This window comes from Otolemur garnettii, unplaced genomic scaffold (genome assembly GCF_000181295.1).
Source record: "Otolemur garnettii isolate 467f Iridium unplaced genomic scaffold, OtoGar3 scaffold00177, whole genome shotgun sequence".
NCBI classification, from domain to species: Eukaryota; Metazoa; Chordata; class Mammalia; order Primates; family Galagidae; genus Otolemur; species Otolemur garnettii.
This window is the reverse complement of record NW_003852572.1, coordinates 2,852,315-2,861,760: the sequence shown is the minus strand read 5'-3', so window position 1 is coordinate 2,861,760 and position 9,446 is coordinate 2,852,315.

Genomic DNA, 9,446 nt, shown 5'->3' with positions numbered 1-9,446 from the left:
GCACCTGCAGGCACGTGTGTGACACAGGCTGGGGTGGGAATGGAAAGAAGAAAAGCTGGCTTGGTCCCCAGACTGTGCCATATTGTTAAAATATGTCTTGAGTAGATAGGTCCTCGCAAAGACTGAAAGAGATTTCTAATAATTTTAATCCCTGATTAGATTAAGGATAATCAGAAATGCTGATGATACTTGATGTCTGTCAGTGGTAAAGTAAATATTTTCTGAAGAATAAAAAAAGATCAATAATCCCTTTTTGTATTATTTCAAGTATTTCTATATAATTTGGGGGTTTTAGTAATAAAATAACCAAAATCAGTAGGTTAGACAGGAGGAAGAAGAGAGCTGAAAAACCAAGGGGCAAAAGAACATTTCAGAAACACAGCCAAAGAGACACAGACTAATGTCACATACATTCAAAAACATAGCTATGTTTAATACCAAGGAGACAGATTAGTTATCATCATAATAAAATGTAACTTTATCTATTATATTCAAGTATATTAAAAAAAGGTTGAGAACTTTTGCAAAAACTGGCACTTGGGAAAAAAGAATCAAAGAAAAATTGTAAAACTAAATGTATGCAATTAACATTGAAAATTTAATGAATGGTTTTAATAGTGGATTAGGCACAGGAAAGAAAGAATTAGAGACCAAGAAGATAGATAGATAGAGAGAAAGAGAATGAGACAGAGATTGATGGGTCTTGAACTTTTTTTACACATGACAGTCTTATAATTCCACAATTTGGGGAGCAGAAATTATAGGGCTTCTCACAGTCCCTATCCCCATAAATTTCTAGGAACAACTGAACTTATGGAGTTGGGGAAAGAAACTCTACCTTTTGATGGGACAGGTGGAAAAATCATAATAAAGGGATATTTCAGACAATGCTGGAAGTAATTTTGTTTGTAATAATAAAATTATTACATGAAATTTAGCATTTCTGTACAATTAAATTCCACATATTGATAAAAATAAATGCAATTACTTTTAAAATTTTAAGAAAACAAAGCAAACAACAATGTGTTTTATAAAGCACTATTTGTGTAACAACAAAGAATAAATCATACACGCTTTGTCCTTGACGCATACACAAGAAAGGAGGGAAACAGCCTTTCACAAGGGTAACTGGGTTGTGAACACAGGAATTATCACTATATGCTCTTCTATAAAGTTTGAACTAAATTACTTAACCAAAATGCACAGAGTTAAAAGAGATTTCTAGAAAACCTTTTGATGAAAAGAATGTGGTGATCAAAGTCAAAAAACGGAATATTGAGGCAATGCACCAGCCATTTTTGTACAGAGACAGAATTTTGTGTAGAAAATTGAATATCTCCAGAGGTAAAATTAGAATCAGAACCAGATCTTTTCTGACCAGGTTCGGGTTTCAATGTATCTTTAAGTAGTAAGAAGTCACCAAATATATCTGCACAGAAGCATAATGAAAGCAGAACATCGGGGACATGGCTCCGACAGTTTTGCCCAAGGTAGCCTGGGAAGAAGAGTGAAGGTGCAGGTAGGAGTCCGCTGCAAGGCTGGAGGACGCTGAAGGTCAGGAAAGGAAATGTAGGAAAAGCTGCTATGATGATGCTTTCACCTAATTTAGGGTTCCTAAGACAGATGGAACACAACACAGCAGCCAAGGGAAGTGTGGAAGAGACAACTGGATTGTTGCAAACTTTGAGAAGTGCCGCTCACCTGGCAACACCCCCAAATGATGCAAAACCTGATGTGGTACCTTGCTGCTTTGTTTTGTATTGTTTTTCTTGTTAGTAAAAATGTAAACTAAAACTAAAACCTGCAGGCAATAAAAGAAAAATGTATTCACCCAGAAAAACTCTTTATCAGATGATTAACTAGGCTGTTTCTGAATGCCAGATGCTAGTTGAGCTTTATTTTATTCTTTTACTTAACATTAATTTGAATGATGCAGAATCAAAACTTACAACAAAAGTATCAGTTTTAAGATTTCAAACTACTGTGACTGACAAATGACTAGAAATTTCATAATAGTTTTTTTTTTTTTTAATTAGGAACTACTAGAAAGTAAAAAGGAGTTCTCTTTCTGGGAAGACAGAGTACACCCACCCTCCTCATCCCTCAGGCTAAGTGCCCCCAGGCACTGTAAATAAAACAAACATATGAAGAGTCTGAAAGGCATGGAGAAGACGAATTTCTGGCCAGCAACCCAGAAATCCAACGAGTTTACAAAGAAAAAGTTCCCCATCCCTTAAAATCTGCTGTCTTTAGCCAAATGTTCAGGAAAGGAGCATAAAAAGACAGAAATCTTTAAATTATTTTTTGCAGTTTTTGAACAGGGCTGGGTTTGAACCCCCAACCTCCAGCATATGGGGCCAGTGCCCTACTCCTTTGAGCCACAACGCCACCCTAAATACAGAAATCTTTTAGACAATATCAACCCTAATCCAGCCAAAAGCACAGACAAACTGTGCGCCAAGTTCTATCCACTCCAGCAAAGCAATGAAGGGCGGCCAAGGTGTGCACCCTAGTCACACCACAAGGAGGTGCTCTGACCCCATTTCAGGGAGGTGTTAAGAAACCTCCATTTCATATGCAGGCTGGGGATTCATTTCCCCTCCTATCACCAGCGGGGCCCAAATTGCAAGCTGGATTTCTCTTCCCGGCAGAGGGCCACTTCTTTCCCCCTACCCTGTCCTGAGGTGAGGGCCAAGCAGGCCTAGTGGAAAATCAGGACTGTTACCATTTCCCAGGGGTAATAAGGACAGCTCTTGGAGGTAACAGCTAAGGCCATTTAGAGGCCACACTCTCACCACTGCTGAGGACTCCTCAACACTACCTCAGCTGCTGACAAAAGCTACATGAGGGAGCTGTGCCCCCCGCCACCAACCTACACCTTCCCTAGCCTGCTCAGTGTTGGAAAAAGCCAACTCAGGTACATTTGAATGTGATCTGGAGCCTCACAACACAGACCCAAATGTTCAGGATGCAGTTTAAAATCTCTTGTTATATCCAGAAAGAGGAAGATCTCAAACTCAATGAAAAAATACAGCCAATAAAGGACAATCATCAGATAAAGATGTTAAGATTCTCTGTCAGACATATTAAAGCAGCCATCATAAAAATGTGTCAACTGGCAAATACAAATACAGTGGAAACAAATGAGAACATAGAGCATCATAGTGGAGAAACAGTCTCATCAAAGAAATGGAAATTAGAGGAAGAACAAGTTGAACATTTTAGATCTGAAATAAAGTAAACTGAATTAAAATTCAATGGTTCAACAAAAGAAATACCAGCAAACCAGAAGACAGAACAATAGAAAATACCTAATCTGAATAATAGATAGAAAAATGACTTAAAAAGAAAAAGAGCAGGGACCTACTGGACTGTAAGAAAAGATTATAACATTGGTATCATTAAAGTTGTGGAATAAGAGGAGACAGAAGGCAGAGCTAAAGAAAAAATAGCTGAAAATGTTTCAAATTTGGCAAAAGCTATAAACCTACAGATTGTAGAAACTACTGAATCCCAAAGATAATAAACTCACAGAACTCCACACTGAGGTAAATCTTTGTGAAACTTATAACTACCAAAAACAATAACAAAAATTTTGAAAACCATGGGCAAGAAGCCACTTTACCCTTAGCAGGAAAATAAATTATGATGTTAATTTCCTCATCAGAAATGACAGTGGCCAGAAGGATGTAGCACAATCATTTTCAAGTTCTAATATCCTTTGGTAATAAAAAGGGAAATCAAAATATTCACAGATGAAGGAAAACTAAGAGAATTTGTTATCAGAGCAATCTCAAAAGAATGGCTCAAAGAAGTTCTCTAAACAGAAAGGAAATGATAGAAGAAAATAACAACAACAACAAAAAGAACCTTGGAAAATCAGGAAGAAAAAAAAAATGTGGTCCCTATCCAGCTTTCTAAGGTCACCACTGACTCAGCAAGGTGGTAGTCCCAGCTCCTTCTGATACAGGCTGGTAGCTGTGTTCACACACAGCTGGGTTTATTTGAAGAGCTGGCAATTTCACCCAGTATTTTCTTCCTATAAACTTACATGTATAAGAGAAATGAATTGACAACTAAATTAAATACATTGATAAATTTTGCATTTTAAAAATAAATTAGAAACAATTTCAGTACAACCAAAAGAACAATAACAACAACAAAATAAAAACTAGCTAATATTTGGCAGAATTCTGACTTACAATAAAGACTAAAATGTTGACTTGGCTCAACACCTGAGGCCCAAGTAGCTAAGGCACCAGCCACATACACCTGAGCTGGCGAGTTCAAATCCAGCTTGGGTCCACCAAACAACAATGATGGCTGTAACAAAAAAGAGCCAGGTGTTGTGGTGGGTGCCTGTAGTTCCAGGGACTTGGGAAGCATAGACAGGAGAATTGCTTGAGCCCAGGAGTTGGAGGTTGCTGTGAGCTGTGATACCACAGCACTCTACCCAGGGCGACAGCTTGAGGCTCTGTCTCAAAAAAATAAATAAATAAAATAAAATGTTGACTAATACATAAGTTATGATTAGGTGAAAATAACTAAAAAACTGTATTATATTAAAAATCCAAAGGTAAACTCAGCAATAATGTTCAACAAATGTTGAATTAAGAGTCTGAGGTATAATATAGAAATAGATGTCTACCTAATCTTTTTCATCTCTCTATAAATTCAGTAAGAATCCTCAATATCATTTCTAATGCAGAAATGCTGACCTAAATAAGCAAATTGTTTCTAGCCATACCCTTAAACAATGAGATAGAAACACAGATAAGCAACAAGAGAAACAGAATGAAGTGAAAGTGGTGTGTTAATAGGGGAAGAGGTGTCTGGACAGAGAAGTCTTCCACAGGGAAGTGGATTTATAGGAATGAGAAAATTGATGATTAGATCTCTTTCTCAAGACATCTCTGGAAACCTTTGTGAATAAATATAAGAGTCAGAAAACCACACAGGAGGACACCAGTGATACTATGGATGTAGTTCTTTCATATTACAGAAGAGGACTGGTTGATAATATCTGTTACAGACACAGCAGAAACTGCTCACTGACCACCTCCCTAGACTGAGCAGCTCCATAAGTTGATCTCCTTTTCACAGACTGGATGTGCACCCCATGTAACTATCAGTAGTGCCTGGTGCCTTATGTTGAACACCTGTGTGTTGACCAGAGTGTTACAGTCCCTTGAGTGGTCACTTCACAGAGGTTCTACTGTATATGTATTTGCAAATTTTGATTTTTCAATCTACCAGTTTAAGTGTGAATAATTTTATGTAACTACTAAACCTAACACAGACTGCTTAAAATCCTCACTTGTCTTTCCTAGAATCTATTAGGACAAGAATCTAGTGTGATATTCAGCATATAACTAAACACGATGAAAACATGTTAAATAAATGCAGTCATACTTAACTAAATCATTAGAGAACTATTAAGAAACTGATTTGGAAATGAGCACTTTAGAGAACACGTCCAGTGCAATCATAAACACAAGATGCTCTGCGGCTTTTGTTGTGTGCCTTTGCTGATTGTGACACTGGTATACAGAACAGACCTTTCCGATCCCCAGACTCCATAGCTGTGCAGTACGTGACAGCTCAAATGCAGACAGTCCAGATCTATATTTACCACCAGCAAAATTGAATCTGACTTTTTCTCTGATGAGTCAGAAAACAGGGATCTGTACTTAGCAAAGGTAAATTGACGGGGATTTATAATGTGACCTTGGGGAAGCCCAAACAGGGATCTGTAATTGCCCAAGTTAAATTGATGGGGATATATAACATGACCTTGAGGGGGAGGTGATGCTCCCTTCTACAGCACTTGTGTGAACTACACCATGATAGACATTTTGTTTTATTCTCCTAAGTTCTTGTTTTTATTGTTGTGTTCTTTTGTTTTTTGTTTTGAAACAGATACTATAATTTCATTAACACCAGTAATTTAGAATTTCTTTCATATTCTATATCCTACTGCAAATTTCTCTCTGCAAAAAGGGCTCAATGAAAGAAATCACCGTTTTCTTAAATAATTTTTGTGCCTTTCATTTGTGCTTCTTTCATATTGAGTTTTCTTTCTTTCTTTTTTTCTTTTTTTCTCTTATCTTAGGAGACACTTGTTGTAGTTAATTGATTACTTTTGAATTTGAAGACAAAAGCCAGAAAAGAATAAAAGCTTCGGCCACTAACCAGACTCTGTCATCAATTTCCACACCCTTTAGAACAGACAGTGTTGTTTATCATTTCAGTGGTTTCTTTTGCTTATCTTAACTATAGTCTATGAGTTACAACTCACTGTATTGTATATTCAGTTTATTCTAACCTAATTATGTTTTTTAATACTCTTTTTTACTAGATTGATTTTTTTTTACATTGCTTAATTTATGTTTACCTTTCTATGTTCTATATAACTTAAGTTTAGGTAAACTAGACATTTCTGAGATTTATATCAGGGCCTTTCAACAATTATAACCAGATAACTCCTGTTTTTATTTAAATTTCTTTATCCTTCAGAAGTCTTTTCCTTTTTAAAAACACAAAATACAACATTTTTGGGGGGGGGGGCAGTCTCACTTTTTTCCCCTGGTTTGAGTGCCAGGGTGTCATAGCTCACAGCAACCTCAAACTCTTCAGCTCCAGCAACCCTCTTGCCTCAGCCTCCCAAGTAGCTGGGATTGCAGGTGCGCACCACAACACCTGGCTATTTTTAGAGACGGGGTCTCATTCCTGGTCAGGCTGGTCTGGAACTCCTGAGCTCAGGCAATCTACCAGCCTTGGACTCCCAGAGAGCTGATATTACAGGCATGAGCCATCACCTGTGGCCTACTAATTGCAATTTTAAAACTTTATTTTTGTAAAATTCATGCTACTTACATAGTTGAAAAACTTGCCCTGTGCATACTGTAAGCTGACACACAATTTATCTGTCTCCCTTGGAAAAATGAAGGGAAATTATAGAGTGCCATTATAATTATGGTAATTATCTCTAATCTGGATAATAATCTGTTCTAGATTATGAATAGCAACATGGAAGAAGAGGTGTCCACCATCCTGTGCCCACTTTGATGATATTGAGCTTACCCTTCAATTATAGGGTGCAGATCAACCAGTGCTGACAGTAGAAGTGAAAGGAAGGTTTAATTCTTTACCTCATTCACAAGGATTTCTAGAATACCTGTTAATCTTGGGATTAGTTATGTGTGAATGAGAGTTTAAACACAGGACAAATGCAAACACCTATTGATGACTGAGAGTCCTAGGAGAAAGTAATTATTCATTTAACAAATACTTAGTGGAGTTATATGTGCCAAACACCATACAAGGCATTAGGGAGATAGCAGTGATTAACAATGCATCTTGTCTGTGATTCATGGAGTTTTTATTAACATAAAGGTAGACACACTGATAAAGCACTTATGTTGTTGAATGAATAACTACAAACTGAGCCAGCCTAGGCACCTGACAAAAAATGAATGCAAAGTTGTATGAGAGTACCTCAAAGAAACTAGCCCTGAGCAGAGCAGGTGTGGTTTACTCCATGAACATGAGGAAAAACCAGCCCCCTGAGCTGAGCAAGAGCGGTTTACTCCATGAACGTGAGAATGCAGACAGGAACCACAAGATGACCAAGGCTGAGCCAACCAGCAGGATGGAGAGGGAGGGAGCAGCACTGCAGGCTGTGGGCCCGCCTGCATCACAGTACTCTGGACGGAGGGCAGAAAGCAGAAAATGGCCTGCCTGCCTGTAGCACCATGAGAAAAGGGAAGAGAAATGTTCTCCCCTGGACTTGTAAATCATGTTGAGATCTACTTTTAGTGCCTGAGGCTTCTCCATACTTCTTTCCATAGAGGCTATAGTGGTTTACCAACAGTGTAAGAGTGTTCCCATCTCTCCACATCCACGCCAGCATCTGCAGCTTTGAGATGTTGTGATGTAGGCCATTCTCACTGGGGTTAGATGATATCTCAGGGTAGTTTTGATTTGCGTGTCTCTGATGATTAGGGATGATGAGCATATTTTCATGTGTTTATTGGCCATTTGTCTGCTTTCTTCGGAGAAGGTTCTAGTCATGTCTCTTGCCCACTTGTAAATAAATTGTTTGCTCTTGTTTTGTTGATTAGTTTAAGTTCTCTGTAGACTCTAGTTAACAGCCCTTTGTCAGATTCATAGCATGCAAATATCTTCTCCCATTCTGAAGACTGTTTGGTTTGTGTGCCCTGAGCTGTGCAGAAGCTTCTTAGCTTGATCATGTCCTATTTATTTATTCCTGGTGTTGCCACAATTGCCAAGGGAGTTTTCTTCACAAAATCTTTTCCCAGGCAGATTTTGTCAAGAGTTTTATCATGCATTCTTCTAGGAGTTTTATCATTTCATGTCTTAAATTTAAATCTTTTATCCAGCAAGAGTCAATTTTTGTCTGTGGCGAGAGGTGCGGGTCCAGCACCTCCAACCTTATTAAATAAGGGTTCTTTTCCCCAGTGTATGCCTTTGTAGACCTTCCATTTGATCTGGCAATCCTATTACTAGTAACTACCCAGAAGAAAAAATATCATTTACCATAAAGATATTTAGACTAAATTGTTCGTTCCTGCTCACTTCACAATCACTAAGGCATGGAATCAGTTCAAGTCCCCATCAACACATGAATGGATGACTAAACTATGGTGTGTGTATCCCGTGGAATACTATTCAGCCATAAGAAGTTGGAGACTTTACATACTTTGTACTTACCTGAATGGACTTGAAGAATATTTTTCTTAGTAAAATATCACAAGAATGGAAAAGCAAGTATCCAACATATTCAATACTAATATGAGACCAATAGATAAACTACATACCCACACAAGAAAAACACACAAATTGAAGTGGGGGGGGGGTGAGGATAGTGGAGAGAAGGGGAAGGGGGGAAGGGAGAAGGAGGGGGATTAATTAGTTCTCACCATTTGAGCAGCTATACAGAACACCCCCTGGGTGAAAGGCTCAACTGCAACTTGAACTTTGCCTAATATATGCAAATGCTGTAACCCAATCATTTGTATGTACCCTCATATTCTAAAATTAAAAATTAATTAATTAATTAATGCTCATCCTCTCTAACGAATTGGGAAATGCAAATCAAAATAATAACATGGCATCATTTTTTACCCATCAGATTAGCAAAATTTTAGTTTGATAATAATGTAAAATTGCAGAAAAATATTGAGCAAAGGGCATTTTCTTATACTGTGGGAGCCTGAATTGTCATAATCTCTCTGGAAGGTAATTTTTCAGCACCTATTTTTTTATGCTTCAAAACTTTTGATCAAGGAATTCAACTTATGAAATCTACCTTTTGCAAATACTTGTTAAAGCATCAAAGATAAGTGTAAAGGGATCTTTATTCCTCCATTTGAATTGTGGAAGGTGAAGGGGTTCTAAATATGCATCTATAAGTGAATAGTTAG